The sequence below is a fragment of the Dermacentor andersoni genome, chromosome 7 (assembly GCF_023375885.2).
Source record: "Dermacentor andersoni chromosome 7, qqDerAnde1_hic_scaffold, whole genome shotgun sequence".
In the NCBI taxonomy this organism is placed as follows: Eukaryota; Metazoa; Arthropoda; class Arachnida; order Ixodida; family Ixodidae; genus Dermacentor; species Dermacentor andersoni.
Genome location: NC_092820.1, coordinates 65,764,963 through 65,782,286, shown reverse-complemented (window position 1 = coordinate 65,782,286; position 17,324 = coordinate 65,764,963). Strand labels below are relative to the sequence as shown.

The following is a 17,324-nucleotide window of genomic DNA, read 5'->3' as shown; positions in this document are numbered from 1 at the left end:
GTCATCGCCGGGAGCCATGACGGAAGGCTCGACGTACCGTCCACTGCGAAGCTCTGTGATGAGGTACAGGGAACGTCCACCTCCACCAGATATGTTACGTAGGAAGACACCGACGAAAAGCTATTTACAAGTATATTTACAAGGCAATACGCCGCAGTTGGCCAAGAGGCAACAGCCCGCGCTAGCTTCCAATCGTCGTCGTCGTCTTCTTACTGCTCGGCTCTTAATCATTTGAAATATTATCCCGTAGCAATATGCAGTGACTGTTTGGGGCAGTCTCATCTAGGTTCCTGTTCTGGCGTGTCAGAATCTAGATATAAATCTAAAGGGGACGACTATAAACAGTCTTGGAAATGTACGACGTGCCGTAAAACCAAGACAACTGTGCCCAGCTCTAGGGAACCCAATGACAGCACTGTCACGACGCTTCTGCTCGACATTAAGGGGAAATTAAATGAGCTGCTTCCTCTCAAGAATACTGTAAACGATATGGAGGCTTTAGTAAAGCACATGTCCGCCCAGTATGACACGGTACTCGCCATCGTCGCAGAGCACTCAGGCGAAATTAAGCAACTAAGGAACAGAGTTTCGAAACTTGAAGAAGTTAGAACAGACGTTGAACTCAGGAGAGTGTCTGCGGCTGTAAATGACCTTGAATACCACAGTCGAAAGCTGAACCTTGAAATTCATGGGCTGGCTAAACATGAGAATGTATGCCTCATGACCAGAATAAACGCCCTTGCTGCCCCACTGGAACTTGATCCTCTTAACGAGCAGAGCGTCTCCGCCATTCATCGTCTTCCTTCACAAAAGGATAAGACACCAGCCGTGCTCGTTCGCTTCACGCGACAGTCGAGAAGAGAAAAATGGTTTGAAAAAAAGGAAAGTTATATCAAGCGTAGAACATGATGCCTACATATCCGAAAACCTAACCGAGTATATTAGACCGTTGCTCAAAGTTGCAAAGGAATGGGCACACGTAAACAATTTCAAATTTGCGTGGCATTGCAACGGCAGAATATTAGTCCAAAAAGCAGAACATGCCCATGTACATGTAATCAAGACCGCAACCAATCTCGAAAACCTGAAAGTGTGATACTGAAGTGTTGTCCCTACGTTATCCCGTTTTCACATGGCTTCTGTTGACTCGTTATGCCCGTCTGATTTTTTGCATTTTGTTGGACCAGACCACAAAAAATCCACTCGATGCTTCCATCTCAACTGCTAGTCAGTGCGAAACAAGCATGACATGCTCGACCTTTTTTTCAGGAGCTTGACCTTTCAGTTTGATGTCATTATGCTGTCTGAAACGTGGTATGACCAGCACTCAGTCGTATGGCAACTGCCTAAATCTCAGTGCTTTACCAAAAACAGAGAAACGTCGCGAGGCGGTGGTGTCAGTGTGCGTGTCCGTGATAACATTGATGCAAAGTGCATCAATGAATGTTGCTGAATTACTGATGACTATGAAGTCTTATCAGTCCTGAGTGCTCGAACTGTCTACTCAGATTTCCACCGTCCACCAAGCGGGAATTTAGACCATTTCTTCCAGTTTATTGAAAAGTTATTCCTTTACGTCGGTGAATTGCAATTTAAACTGGTGTTGGGTGGCGATTTCAATGTCAATACGATGCTCGACAACTCCATGAAGCGAAATTTTGAGGCAGTTATATACGCACATGGTTGCTTCAATGTCGTATCATCACCTACCAGAACTACTCATAATGCATGTACGTGTACCGACCTATTCATTACAAACATTGCTTTAAGTAAGATGAAATCTGGAGCGTTTTCCTGTGGCCTTAGTGACCATATGCCTGTATTTCTGAGCCTGAATCATGCATGTCGACAATCAACTGCTACTGATACCTTCATACAAGCGATTGCGCAGAACGCGTTAGAAATTTCCATGCCGAATTAGGAAGCATCGACTGGACGGATGTTTATGCCACGCAAATACCGGATGTCGCGTATGAAAGTTTCCCCAGGCTATTTTCCTCATGCTATCACAAATATTTCCCCTTTACTATTTTGAAAAAACGACTTTCCAGGATACGCAAGCCCTGGGTCACAAACAATCTTCTCCATCAAACAAAGAAAAAAAGATAGCCTTTATGATAAGTTTATCTAGTCACGAGATCCAAACGACTGGACCGAGTTCAAAGGTTTTCGCAATCGTCTCACGAACGAGCTGCGCAACGCGAAAAAACCGTTATCATACTGTCTTGCTTAACTCTTGTGAATGGGACAGCCAGAGGATATGGAAACAGCTAAATCTTCTGCCCAACCATACACCTATTTCCCAGTCACGTATTTAACATTGTCAGTCATGGTGTTCAAATAACCGATGAGTCACTACCTGACGCATTCAATGATGTTCTAGTCGGTAATAATAATATTCCCGTATGCATGAGTGCCTGCAATTTCATAATTTCATAAGGACGAGTGCTGCAGACATGATCTTCCTGCACCCAACCAATGAATCAGTTAATATGCCTTTTTTCTGAGCTGAGCAACAGACGCAGCCTGGATGTAGATAATCTGCAAATAAAGCCAATTAAGTATGCCCTAGATATTGTTGCCCCATTGCTGGTATACATATACAACTTATGCCTCGATACCGGAGTCTTCCCGCATAAAATGCAAGCCGCTAAAGTAATCCCGTGATTCAAGCGTGGGGACAGGACTCTTATCACAAATTACAGGCCCATATCCATTTTGCCAGTCTTCTCAACAGGCCTGGAAAAGCTTATATTTAAACGTCTTTCTACATTTCTGGAAAATAAAAACCTCTTAACTGTCAGTACGCCTTCCATAAAACCGTTCAAAACAACTTGCCTTGTTGGATCAAAAAGAATTTATTCTCAAAAACATCGAAGAGCGGTTGCTCACACTTGCAGTGTTAATAGATTTTACGAAAGCTTTCGACGGCATTATTCATCAACTTCTACTCAATAAATTGTTTACCTATGGAATTCGCGGCGTCGCCCTTGACATAATTAGACCATATCTAAAATCCAGAGTTCAGTTTACACACGTAAATAACCTCTCCCCTCAGTTAAGGAACACATGGATTGGAGTGCCGCAAGGGAGCCTACTTGGCCCTCTCCTTTTCAATATCTACGTTAATGATATTGTCAGTATTGACAATGGCACGAAATACATCATCTATGCTGATGACACTACCCTACAGTTTTCGTCTCATCATGCCTCAAACTTGTTAAGGACTGCTAATGCAGTACTAGATAAACTACATGTGTGGTCCGTTAAAAATGGTCTCTTAATTAACACTACTAAAACAAAAGCCATATAATTCCAAGCCAAGAACAAGAACGCTACGTTGCCTGCTGACAGCACACTTAATTCGGAGAAAATTGAACTAGTGAGCACAGTTAAGAGCCTAGGGATTATTTTCTACCACGATATGTTGTGGAATAGCCACATATCACTTGTCACTAAACTTTCACAGACCGTTGGACTGGTTTTCTACCTTAGGTACCTTCCACGCCATGTGAAAATGCTAATATATAACTTCCTTTTCATCAGTCATCTGAATTATTGCTGCCTTGTCTGGGGTACCACATCTGTCAAAAATATAGGTAGATTATTCATAATTCAGAAAAAAATATATCCGTGTGATATGTGATGTGCCATGGGACGCCCCAAGTGAACCTCTTTTCCAAGAACTGAAAATACACAAAGCGCATAATTTATACACTTACAGGTTAGTCCGTGCATACTTAGAGAGTGTAAATCGAATAATTGTTGTATCCATTCCATAGCTAACCTTAAACAGAACATACGCCATTATCAAACACGATCTCCAGAATATTGTTACGTAATGCACCCGCGCACTAATTATGGAAAGCAAATGATTGCTTATACGCTGCCTCTCCTGCTTAACACACTGATCGCAGATGATATCAATGTTTTAGACTCTTCGTGAACTAGTCTGTATAATTATTATTGCTGCTAGAGCTGATTTTGTGCTTAATACTGTGCACTTGTTGATCACAATATTACTTTTGCAACATCATCTGCTGTTAGTATGCATGACTGAACTGAGTGACTGATCTGAGTGTCGTATTTTTTTTCTCCATAATGCTGATTTCTTAATATGCAAGCTAAGTAACTTGCTTTGGTTTATCAATTCTTCTGTTTGTTTCTTTTGCGTTATTTTATTCGTCTTATTCTGCTTCATTGTTATCACTTCGACATGCACTGTTGTTCCCCCTGCTGCTGCCATAAAATGGGTTTTAGGACTTAGTCAAGCTGCTCACGCAGCTTTTTTCCTCAAGACCTGTCCATATTCAAATGTTTGTTGTATATGGGAAATAAAGCACTTACTTACAGTACATCTGTAACACGCACACTTCACTTTGATAAGGTGAGTTTTCGCGGCTCTGTGACGTCGCATGACGGGTAGATGAAGTGGGTGCAGCCCGAAAACTTCTGGCCATTAGCCCAGGGCTAATGGCGAAAAGGCCTTGAATCAGAAATAAGTATTTTTCTTTTGTTCGGTACAATCATGCATAATCAATGTGTACACGTCATATAAGATGGGGAGCTATCACCGTTTTCATGGCTTCGGGTGACGGACAGGCGAACTGGGCGTGGTCCAAAAATGTTTTTGACCAATCGTGAAGGGTTGCTTGCAGAATTGGAATAGAAGAGGTTGGTATAGCTTTACGTTAGAGCGTCCCAGAACAACATATTGCTGCAGATCATAACACTGCGCATAACGGCGCCTGCCAAACAGTGAGCTAGAAAAGATGGCGCAGATGTTCGAGAGCCTCCATCCCAGTGATTAATATTCCGATGATTATAAAGCATTGATATGCACTTTGAACAGGGGAGGTAAAAAATAGCCATCTGGCCTACTTGAGCTGATCAGGTGCTTTACATGCTTGTCACTATAGCCCTTCGCCTACATCGGCGTAATCTGTTCTCGCTTCCTGATACAACTATATCTACCTTGTGCTGTTGTCTGTACCTGTAAAGGAACCGATCCTTCAAATGACTGCTCTGCTTTTTTTTTCACCAATACACTAGCCGTGGCTTGCTTCACTCGAAAGCTGACGAGTTAATGCTTAGCAACGTGTGCTATTGGGCTAGTTAGTACATGGCTGTTTAGAAATGGCCTTAGGCAAAAAATTAAGACACGGACAATATAATAAAAGACATGGACAATGGGTGCGCGCCTGATCTCGTCTTTTATTATGTTGTCAGTGTCTTACTTTTTGTGCCTAAAACACTCTTTAAAAAGTTATTGCTTTCATTCGCTTTAAACCCTAACCCTGCGATAGTGTGGACGTTTAAAAACGTGTCTCGCTATTAGAACACCTGTGTGACAACTTACCCTAAACCATGTGCTGAGTTGTCTTTTGATTTTGCTACAGCACACATACCGCGTACCGTTGCGAATGTTTTGTCCGGTATATTTTTGTTCTTAGGCAAGCTGGTCTCGCCTAGACTGGCAAGGCACTGTCCATTGGGTTACTGTATAGATTTTCTTTATAATTCTTTTCTGTTCATGTACATCTCCATGGACTCTTTAGTTCCACCATTTTCATCCAATTTACTCTCTCTAGGTCTCCCGCTATTTGACTCCTTCTTTTCTACTTAAGTTTCAAATTACCCTGTTCATCGTAGCCAGCTTTCTTTACACCTTCCTCCATTGTGTTTCTACATTTTGGAAGTACATATATTCATCTACCTTAGCCAATCACATATGATCATTTACATTCCTGAGGCCTTCTTCAAAACTAACTCTTCTCGGCGCTTCTCTGGCTTTCTAGGCGGCTCAACTGATTCCATCTTGCAATGCTTCGTTTGTTTCTTCTGCCGGGGACCTCCACTGCCAGCTTGCCTACTGATCATTCGTTAACTGACAATGACGAACGACAAGATGTAGAATTTTAAGCACATAATGGTATTTCCAGGGTTTTAGCTGCTACCATTGCTTCATTAGATATTCTTCACACCAGCTCATCTTTAATGCAGCCCTAATGTGTTCCATGTGTTGTTGCCATTGCTTGCCACTTCCCCTTCATTCGTAGATTATCTCCGTGGATTCTTGAGCAGGATTTTTATTTTTTTTATGTATTCAGCCAATTATTTAAATTCCATCACTGTGGATATGACTTGCTTCTAAATTGATGCCACCTAATTACGTGCCTATTAATCAAATATAATTCCCGATTTCTCTGCCCTAAGCTTAAGGCCTATATCTGTCGCTGAATTGTCGCACACATTTACAGGTATCTCTAAATATCTTGCACGGCGCGAAAGTAGCACTGTGTCATCCGCCCTTATCAGCCTCTACACAGTTCTTCCCCGTTTCATGATGATGGATACAACAAAAATATACCGAATTCACTATTTTTCAGCCGTCCTTATATTCGCTTAACAAAAACAGTGAGCAACAGTGCAGACAGAGGGAATCCTTGCTTCACTCCTTGGTGAATCTGACCAGCATTTCCTGCCTTCCCGTACGCATTCTACATGGCTGTACCTATATCTCTCACTCAGCAGCTCCACGAAATCGTCATCTATACGCTCGTGCTTAGGAATGCCACATAACGCTCTCCCATCTAGGTTGTCGCAAGCTGCCTTATTATGTAGAAATGCTACATGTACTGTTTATATTCTAAGCTGTCGGACCTCGTGCGTACTTAGGGCAAAAATACATTCCTGTACGCGTCTTTCTGGTATGAACTCAATTTGTAGGTCCCTCGGTATACCGTAATTCTGATTATTTGCGATAATAATTGTATGGACGCTTCAAACAAATGTTCGGTGTAGGCAGCGACACACAATGTGTAGCGTACATATATATGCATATGTATTCTATATGTTTGCCTGTAACGCACATGAAATATACGTGTCATACTATTCAGCCAGCAAAACTGCTAACACCAGGTCTGATTTTCTTGACTATGTTCTTCCTCGGAATTTAAACAAAATATTGCGCGAACAGAAACCCTGACAAACTCCCTGAACAGTGCGACCTTTCTTGTTTGGCTAAGTGCTCTTAGGCAATTGGACCGCGATGTAATTTCACCAGTGCCACACTTTACAGGCAGCGCAGTGACGCCAATGCGTAATCACTACATGGCTTCGATGGCTTGTTATCACCTTTGGCGCGCCAGTGTATAGTTGTAGCGCGTTCCCTTGGCTGAACAGCAACACTCAAAGCATCTCCAAGGTTCCCATTCAAGGTTAGCTGTATTAAAATGGGGAACAGGAGCAGGAACGCTGCAATGCGATAGCAGAACAGGATCATTTTAGCAGCATCCACAGTAGTCGACGGTAAAGCGGAATGAGAAAGAAGACACTTTAGCCATATCAGTTTAGTTACGTTGTGTTCCCGTCGTTTTGTTTCAGTGTGTAGGAGTAATGGCGGCTGAGAATCGAAGGCTGTGTGACAATCCCCACAGGAACGTAAATATTCTGGTCACGTGATACACATTTGCCCCATCGCCTGCTCTCTGTGAGCATTGAACGTTTGAATGGGCCGGCAAGCATTCGCACTCCCTCTGCGCTACTGATCTGCTTCTCTCTGCCCGTTCCTCCGCTCATGTCCTGCCTATGGATCGGTGCGGTATGTTCAAATCTCGAAGCATTAACAATATTTCGAACGATTCTCTTCTGAAGGATGTACAACCGTCTGATATTGGTAAATGACGTAGTGCCCCAGGCCAGGATACAGTAATTAACGACTGAAGAAAACAGTGCATTGTACAGCATTTGCTTAACACGCTTCGGTAGGAAATATCGCAGTCGGGACACAATGCCAACAACCTTTGACACCTTGCCCCTGACCATTTCAATGTGATCATCCCACGATACATTTTTGTTAAAGAAAACACCCACACTTTTGACCACGGGAACTATTTCAATGGACGGCGAATCCATTTTTAAGCAGATCTGTGGAGTAGAAACAATCTTGTTACGAGGTGTAAATAATACAGCTTTACCACCTCCCCACTTACGTTCGCTTTGACTGGTGTTGCCGTTGAGCCTCACGTTGCATTCGTCAAACAGACTGGATTTCATTTAAGACTTCTGTCGGCACAGCCTGTCAGAGTATGACATCTCCATCCGAAATAGCGGGCATCATTGCCTCTACACTCAAAACAGTCAAAACAAGAGAAGTCAGCATACCGAGGCACAGATCATCAGTCGACATACAATATGAGGCTTTCGTGCAGTTCGTCGCCGCGCGGAACGGCGATACAGAAGACCAAAGTCACTGTCAGATCTTTCGAACAGTCGCCGAGATCAACTACATGTTCTTCGACATCCGGAGAAGCTTGACAGACAGCGTTGGGGGGCATTCTGTGGATCCCTAGATCCAAGACAGCCTCAATCAAAGATCTGGCGGGTGATATGAAGTCTTCAGGAACTCCACAACAGGGACACCCATTCCGCGCGGTGGCTCTGCATCAAGGCTGGACCGAATTGGAGGTAGCAGAGGACTACTGTAAACTCATTGTGGACGCATCTAATGAAGTGACTTCATCCCTTGTCACCATCGCGCCCCCGTCACCTGATGTGCGCCTCGAAGTACCGTTTACGATGCAAGAGCTTGACGCTGCGATTTCGGTTTCTCGACGCTCATCGGCACCAGGACTAGACCGAATCACATACGCTGCACTCTGCCATCTTGGTACCGAGTCATGATGTCTCCTTCTATGTCATTATAATACGACGTGGATGACAGGAAATGTTCCAGATTGTTGGAAATGCAGTCGCGTTGTAGAACAGCTTAAACCGGGGAAGTGCCCTAACGAGCTTTCCTCCTACAGACCGATCGCATTAGCCAGTTGCGTCGGCAAAGTAATGGAAAGAATGGTCTTGTCAAGGCTGGAATGGTTTCTAGAGAGAAATAATTACTTTCCTGATTTTATGCACGGAATTAGAAGAGGCCGTTCTTCCATTGACGGTGTTATCGACTTGGTCTCCACTGTTGAACAGGGAAGAAGTCGCCGTCGGTTAGTTGGAGCTGTTTTTCTGGATATTAAGGGTGCATAGGGCAATGTGTTCCATTATGCGATCCTTGATGCACTCGAAGATTTAGACGTCGGTGGCCGACTTTATGCATGGAGTGTTAGCTACCTCAATGACCGCACGGTGTATATATCGACAAGTGATGGCGACACCGGACAGTACCATATACATCGAGATATTCCACAAGGGCGAGTTCTCAGTCCAACTCTTTTCAATGTTGCATTGATTGGCCTCGCATCCAATCTTCCTAGCACGGTGAAGTTTAGCGCATATGCGGACGACTTATGCATACGGACATCTGGAGCCACCCGTCCACAAATTCCTGCTAGGCTTCAACGTGCAGTGACAATCACAGCTAAGTATCTGCGGCGTCAAGGCCTCCAACTCTCAATAGAAAATTGTTCCGTGATTACATTCACGCGAAATCAAATTACCAGGTACCCGATAATCGTTAACGGAGTAGCAATACCTACGGTTACACACCACAGATTCCTTGGCTTAGTCATAGACCGGGGATTATTTTGGTCAAGACACGTCGCCGCACTGAAGCCAAAGCTGAAGAGTTTTGTTCACGTCCTTCGCGTCGTTGCCGGAACAAGATGGGGCCCCTCGGAGTCGTCATTACTCTAATTATACCAAGCACTATTCGTACGGTATATACGGTACAGCATTCCGGCGCTTTCACGCATGGGACTTAGCTGTGTGCGCGCGCTGGAGAGCATTCAAGCTCAAGCATTGCGCACATGCTTAGGCCTCCTACGATGCACGTCAACCAATCGAACAATAGCGGAAGCTCGTGCTTGTCCAAGTGGGGTATACTTGCTCTGGGAGCCTCTTCGAATGTACCTTCGCGTGTTGACCCGACACAGGCACCATCCTCTGTCATCGCTCCCTGCCACGCACCCAGGTTCCTGCTTTTCAAGGACTATATCGCGCCATCAGATTGTTTTGCCGTCAAGATTTTCTCCCGCCTGTATTCCGAGAATACCCCTGTGGGTTCTGCCTAAACCTGTCGTTACATTGCAGATCCCTGGAATTACTAAAATGTCATCCGTCGCAGCTATTGGTCTCAGGCAACTCACCCTGTTTCACATTTCTGCAAAGAACAGAGATACTGTACACGTGTATATGGATGGATCTGTCACACCGTATGCCTCCACTGCGGCCTTCGTCATTCCACATATGATCATCGCTCGGCGGTTTAAACTAGACCATAGCTCAACATCAACTGCCGCAGAACTTGTTGCTATCCGGGAGGCACTTTGGTTTCTCTCCGAGGAGCCTCCTCACGCATGGACGATATTCTGCGATTGCAAGCCAGCTCTTCAAACGATTGGCTGTGGCCTCAGACGGGCCCCGTATATTCCATGGCTATAGAAATTACAGAGCGCCTAGACCACGCAAGTAGCAATGGTCGCAATGTCACATTTCAGTGGATACCCTCACATTGTGGCCTGATCGGGAACAAACAGGCAGACGCTGAAGCGAAAACTGCTTTAGATAATGCTTGTGAAGTGCAGATTCCGTTCTCACGAACAGACACAGACGCCCTGCTTCATAGCGTAAACCGCAACTCTACGTTGGAACACTGGACCCAACCAGATCGACGACACAAGCGATTACACAAATGGGACCAAGAAATGAAATTCCCTATACCTCACAAGCTCAAAAGAAGCCACACGACCATGGTACACCGGTTTCGCATTCACCAACCGTTATAGACATATGATAGGTGCCAGTGATACTAGCCCAAACTGTGAATGCTGTGAGCTGCCAGAAACACTTGAACATGGTGTGTGTCCCGCGTACGCGCAAGAACGACACCAACCTGTCTCTTCCATTGGAAAGATCCATGAGAGACAGCTATCTGACGAAGTTCTTTTAGTTCCTTGTCCTAATGCAAACAGCGCAGCCCTGGTAACAAGAGCCGCTATAGCTTTTCTCCAAGCCACTGGGCTGGACGCACGGCTTTAAGAGATGCCACAACTCTGTGAATTTGTATATACACATCTCTTCCTTATATCATTATCATTCATCAGCCCTTTTCCTCCCCGTCCTTTTTCCCCAGTGTTGAGTAGCAGGCCAGAGCAAGTTATAGCTTTGACCGACCTCTCTGCCTTTCTGTAAATAAAGTTATCTCTCTCTCTCTCCCTCCCTATACAGCGTTGACTTTACTGTCCTATTCCCAATACATATTGGTGAGCCCCGAAAATTTCTTCACTCCGTTGAATATTCTGATGTAAATATTATTGTTGGGAGAAAAGAACTTAGAAATGCTACACATTTATCTAGACTATCTTGACCATGTCCCCATAGATTGAATATGTCGTCTATGTACCATAGGTATGTGTGGGGCTTGTCTGCCCAGCGCGATAGGAAATCTGTTTCTAGAATAGCCGTAAATATGTTCGTCTAGGTTGGTGCAAAAGGCGTACCCATACTTGTCCCATGTATTTCTCTGCAGTAACTCTCCTGAAATTTTAATTGTTTATGTTTTAGAAGTAATTCAACACACTGTTCTGCGTAGTGCTTAGACAGCGTTTACATTATTGAAGATAAACCATCGGGGATTAGAATGTGGGTGTAAGGGACCGTGACGTCGAGTGTTGGAAGAATTATGTTTTGGGGTAGTGTACCTTTAGTATTAATGTCCTCCATAATTCTCAGTAGGTGTGCCTATCTTGTATAAATGACGCAAGTGTTTTGGGAAAGTCACCAAGGAAGTGGTTCAGGAATATGTACATGGTTTCTGTTGGGTTGTTGTTTGATACTATCGGGCACCCTGGGATATTAGCGTTGTATGGTTCAGTGGACGGAATTTTATAAATTCCCTAAAAGGAGGATCGCCGGCAGTTTGCTTCCTTGCTTTAAGGAAGTTGTATGTTGTGACGACGTTATGAATTAATTAGCCAAAACTGATTTCTGCCTGTTGGTAATTGTCGGTCTGCAGGATGACGTCGGATCGTTATCTAGCTTACGGTATTGTTCTGGGTTCCATATCAGTCTCTAAGCCGGCTATTCTGCTAGCTATTCTAAGCCGACTTTTCTGCTAGCCAAGTAACTATACTTCCACCCTTATTTGACCCCTTAAGAACAATGTCACTCCGGCAACAAATATTTGAAATTATACTACTCTCTGACGCAGGTATGTTTTTAGGTCGCTTAGACGTCTTCGATTGGCTTATAGTGTCTTTACTGGACGCTCAAGAATATAGGTGAAGCTCTATTGTTCAGCAGTCCAAGTGGATTGGGCTCTGAGTGTTGTCGTCCCGGTGTCCGGTGTGTTGTTCTCTGCAAAAATTTTTTTCATACGTAATCGCCGGAAAAATCGTGAAAGGTCCTTGTGAAGCCCGTATTCATTTATTGCGCTGTTCGTGGGACGAAAGGTTAGGCCCTTACTGAGCACATCTATTTCTTCTTTACTTTATGTTTTTGGAAGGTCTACAACAATACACTGGTTTAATTTTGTGGTGGCTTCCGCCACGGCTGATATTTCTACCTGTGTGCATGGAAGTATCCTTTTCGATGAATGTTTGCTTTTTACTTTGTTTTTGAACCATATTTCTAGGCTGCTTTTCTTAGTAAATTTATAACTTTTTTCGTCCGGTGTCAGAACTCTGTTCTGAAGTCTGTGGCTTGAACTTTCCAGTTATCCTTCGTAGTGTTCTCTAATGATATTCAAAAGTGACAGTGAGGCACTATTTCGGGTTGTTTGCCAGTTTGCACGATGATGTGGTAGGAGTGCTCCTACAGGCGGAAGAGCCTTCAGTGTTAGTCCTTTAGGGTCATGTTGTTTTCAAAACTGTGTACATTGTCAGATGGGAGGTGTAGCTCACACGTTTTTTGGTAAATTTTCTGGCCTGTAGGAATTCGGTGCTTCGTGGCAGGGAACAGTTAATAACTTGCGATGGCTGTCATTCATTTGCCTTTTTGCTGGTAGATCTGCGTGGGGTGTGTTCTCTTTGCCAGGTTTCTTCCCGCATGGCTCGTGTGATTACAGCTCGGCTTCTGTTGGACTCTGCATTCGCAGGCGGGCGTGTGGGTGTCTGTGAGAACATTTCGGTAGTGGATTTTCTATTGTCTTTTACAGTTGTGTCTGTTTGCACCGCCGTTGATATTATTCATTGATATTGATAGTGTCCCGTGGCTTCCGCTGTCATATATTCCGCTGTCGGTGTTCCGAATTTTCCGAGCCGACTGTCACAGTTGTGTTGTTCGGGGTTGCACGGTCGGTAGAGACAATGGGGATTGTCTCCGAGGTAAATTTAACGAGTGTTTTTCTGTAAAAGCTGTATGCCTGTGAGGTTTAGGTGGAAGCATTGCCATGCTAGGTTACGTACGGTGGTTCGTGTATCTCTGCATGGTGCATTACGTCAACGTTCTTGTTGAAATACTCTAAGTTGAACACTAACAAGTTGAGTTTGTTGGTCTCCTCATTCTGCTTCAGGAGTGTGTTTGGTGGACTGTGGGTGTTGTTTCTTTTGTAGGCGGGGAGCAACAGTTACGGTGATGTGTGCGTTTGGGCGAGCGGCTTGCATTGTTTGTATTACGTCGCTCATAGACTCGATCGTTTCCGTGGCACTGTCTGTGTTGAGGTTGTCTCTTTCTACATTCATAATGAAGTGTCGTGTCTACCAATCCAGTGGGAGAATATGTATGCAAGTATTTGCATACATAATACCTATGCAAGTAAATACCTATGCAAGTATTGTACGTACGGCGCGTGTGAGCCTGGTGGGAAGTGTTACTTCAGGTATCTATAGTGGCTGTCTTTAACGACTGCTAAATGGGCAAAGGATAACAAGGGGCACTCACCCTGTTATATCATCGTCAGCTGGTATGGAAATTGAAAACCAAGAATGGGGCAGACAGATGGGGAAGCGCACTGTTGTATAGAGGGTTTAAACTGGGATAAGGTGCCTCAGAAGAGCTGGCCGACGTTTTGATAGGACGACCTACCTTCGTCAAAGGCGGCCTCGTCATCGTCGGCATGTTAGTTTTTACGAATTAGCAGAGTGGCATCACGTGCAGTTGTCGTCTTTGGGTGCTGGCTGTAGAGGGAGAGACTGCAAAGAAAATGAGCGCTGTCGCCTGAGGTCTGTAAGTGTGCTTCTTAAGACGAGGGAATGAGAGCGGTAGAGTGGGAAGGTGGGGAGAAAAAAGAAAGAAAAAGAAGGGCATAGGAGGGTGTTGGGGGAGCGAGTCACCAGGGAGCCTTCAGTGGTGTCGTTGGGGGCATGCGTTTATGGCTTGGCTTTAAAAACGCCGGTGAACGGGTCTATGTGCGAGTAACAAAAAAGACCCAAAAAGACATCAGTTGAAAGAATGACTTGAGTAGTGTAGCAGCAACGCCACGGGTAATTTTGATGGAGATGAGATGTTGACAAGGAGTCTAGTGTGCTTTGCATGGGGTAGCTGGAGGGCAGCGGCTTGGTCTTTCAAGGGACATTCGCCTCAGAAGGTCAACGTAGGCGTCGTCACGGTGGTATACAGAAGTAGCGACACCCTGTGTGGCCGACGCGCCGAAAGAAGTATTCTGGCGTCTTGGACTTTGGAATGTGTTCGTGAGGGCGTTTAAAAATATGAAGGAAGACGAAAACGGGGGCGGGCGGCTACGATCGCAATAACAAATGGGAAGGTGGCATGAGTAAAAGCAGGATGGCGCAGTTGTATATGGTGAAAACAATCCTACAGTATATATATGCGTAATAACGTAGAAGAGTATAATAAATGGGGTGGTAGGGGAGAGGCACGGTAAGTTTGAATATGCAGCTACAGATGCGGTTACAATTAAGGTTAGCTGGTGGCGTTATGTTTATTGTGCCTTGGTTTATGATATGAGAATTTGAGGTTTAAGTTAAGAATTTTAGCGATTCTACGTTGCCACGTACCAGTACAACTCCCGTCGGGTGTAGGCATTTAAACTTCTGCATGATGTATGATTCCTTATTCCTCCTCTAGCGAGCTGAACCGAAATTTGTTTCTAGTGTACAGAGCCGTGCTTTGTCGAATGCATGACCAGGTTCATTGAAGTGGCTGGCTAGTGTTTTAGGTAAAGTGCGTTTTGTACCTCCTTGAAAAAGGTTTTTTTTTCTACCTACATAATTAGCACACAATATTATCTTGATGACAAAGAAGGACTGATGACTAAAGGTGCAGGTTCTCTACGCGTATAATGTAGCAGTTCTTTAAGAGTTTTGTTAATGTTAGGAGGGACACCATCTATTGCGTTTCCCTGAGGAAGAAATATAAGCGAGATTGGTGCTACCAGCAAAATGTCGTTAACATAGATTTTTCATTTAGGACATCTTGTCAATGGTCGGCAAATTGTCAACCGTTGCCTATCCCGGTGATACCGAAAGAAACTTTCACACTACCACTTATATGTCAAAGCGGACAATTTGTGACTTTATCGCCAGCATTTTTTTTTTGGCGTCCACTAATACAAAGGTGCCAATAATTGATCATCGAAATTCAAGAACTGGAAAATTTGAGCATGCCGTATATCCTTCGTAAATATCCTTCGTATATTTATGCTCTTTATGAGTGAATGTTTCAGCATAAAAAATGCAGCTTACCTCTCTCCGTGCTGATTCGCATTACTGGACTTGCCCCTGGTCTTGCCGCTTCTATCAATAGTGCATAATACTTAGTGCTGTGCCTGAAAGATACAATCATGATACAGCAACGTATGGAAAGTCAATTTGTCTACAACAGAACATTTTTTTTGTGAGTGCAGATTGCAACCTTCGGTAAAATAAATGTCCAGAACCTTTCTCGCAGTGACGGTCAACAGTAATGTCATACGCATTTATGCAATGCAGCTTCAAGCAATATTTTTTCAAGTACAGTTTATTTCAGATCCGTAGTGTTCACATTGAGATTTTGTTCAATTTGCGTATACGCGGTATGCAGTGGTACCGCAATAATCGCACATTTCTATAGAACTGGTCTGCCAGGGTCGCCCATGACTATGGGTCCGTAACGACAGTATACAACGACGCAATGAGGATAGAACAAAATAGAAATGCCGTGGCGCCGACAGCACAAAGACCATTATATGACACTTCAGAAATCACTACGACGGTGAAACTACAACCGGAGGACGGTAGAGACATCAAGAAGCTCGAACGATGCTATAACCATGGCAGCCGGACGATGAGCACAAGCACAAGAGATATGGCTTCACCAGCACGCAATGACGACGATGGCATGAATTACAGAAAGTTTAGTTAAAATATACAATTGAAGACGCAATGAAGTCGATGCAATGGCGAATGTGCTATAACAACTACGGCATTACAACAATAGCAAGACGATGCCGGATTGAGTCACGGCAATCTCTAACAATGACAGCGATGACAACCGGATGACGAGGCTGGAAATATGTTTGTGGTAATCAAACAGATGCAGAACAGCGATTCTAAAAAAGAGTTAAAGAGGATAGCATGGCAAGGGCGGCATAATCTCGTTTGAATGAAGGCAACATGATTACAATAGAACGACGAACAAATAATGACGCAGTTGGTACGATGAAGGCGGTATGAGGACTACAGTGGGATGACAGTAATATGACGATGGCGGGAAGACGACAGCTTAACCACAGTCTGCTTACTAAGTTAGAATGACACGCATGAAACGACCATGATGGAATCTGAATGATGATTTTTCAGCAAAGGAGCCAATACATGACGCAAACCTATGACAAAAGTGCAATGATGACGATGCCGTGACAACGGTAGCAGGATGCCTTTGGCGTGATGGGAAGTGACCACAACGATGGCATGACCAGGACGGGATGACGAGAGTCTGATGGCGAAACTGAAGGGATGCTAATGCAGCGACAACGAAGGCATCACGGCGACAGCATAAGTAATGCATGATGACAATGCGACGACAATAGCGCGTAGTCGATAGAATCACTACCATCATGTCACAAAGTTTGAATGACGACAGCTCTGTGACCACAACGATGTCACCACCACGACCGCATACCTAATTGCACAATCTACACAACTTGGGCCACTAGGTGCGCATAGAAGGAATGACGATCATGGGACGATAAGAATGACATGACGAAGCTGTAAGGATGGTGCTGGAAAGACACGGCTAGCATTAGTACCGAGAGCACACACCTCGTAGCCCGAGCTGAAAGACAACTTGGACCGTTTTGTCAGCGATAATGGCTCGATAGATAGATAGATAGATAGATAGATAGATAGATAGATAGATAGATAGATAGATAGATAGATAGATAGATAGATAGATAGATAGATAGATAGATAGATAGATAGATAGATAGATAGATAGAT

The 17,324-nt window shown here is 44.2% G+C and overlaps 1 long non-coding RNA gene across 3 annotated transcripts in view; it reads right to left on the bottom strand.

Annotated features, from left to right (window-relative positions):
- LOC129385762 (uncharacterized) overlaps nucleotides 1–17,324 on the bottom strand; it is a 143,355-nt gene that overhangs the window by 11,656 nt on the left and 114,375 nt on the right. For 2 of the 3 annotated variants that reach the window (XR_011895686.1, XR_011895687.1), the window contains one exon: nucleotides 15,591–15,673. This is a non-coding gene — a long non-coding RNA (uncharacterized lncRNA). Of the gene's footprint in view, nucleotides 1–13,971; nucleotides 14,079–15,590; nucleotides 15,674–17,324 lie in introns of all 3 variants that reach the window. The other variant, XR_011895688.1, reaches the window with a different exon arrangement.